Source organism: Cydia pomonella, chromosome 20 (assembly GCF_033807575.1).
Source record: "Cydia pomonella isolate Wapato2018A chromosome 20, ilCydPomo1, whole genome shotgun sequence".
Lineage (NCBI taxonomy): Eukaryota > Metazoa > Arthropoda > Insecta > Lepidoptera > Tortricidae > Cydia > Cydia pomonella.
This window is the reverse complement of record NC_084722.1, coordinates 10293954-10294322: the sequence shown is the minus strand read 5'-3', so window position 1 is coordinate 10294322 and position 369 is coordinate 10293954.

Below are 369 nucleotides of genomic sequence, written 5' to 3'. Positions count from 1 at the left end.
TAATCATCGAATTTAAACGGCGAAAAAAGTTCTTAATACACGAAAATGCGTTTGTACAGGACTGTCTGTCTCTCTGTCACCTCTTTTTATGGCCGAGTTAGAGGAAATTTGGTGTGGAGATAGCCGAAGGCCCAAGGAATCGTCATTCCACGCAGACGAAGTCGAAGGCAGAAGTTAGAAGATATTAAATCTCAAAACGATATATATTTTTTTCAAACCCAAAAAGCACTCAACAAAAATGTCACTAAGTGATCCACAAATCTTTAATCTCCGATAATGCATGCTTTTTTTTAAATGCGTCACTCAAATGGCAAATTCACGTCGTCGAGTCCAAAAAGCCGCAAGGTCAGGAAAACCCGAGCTCATCTG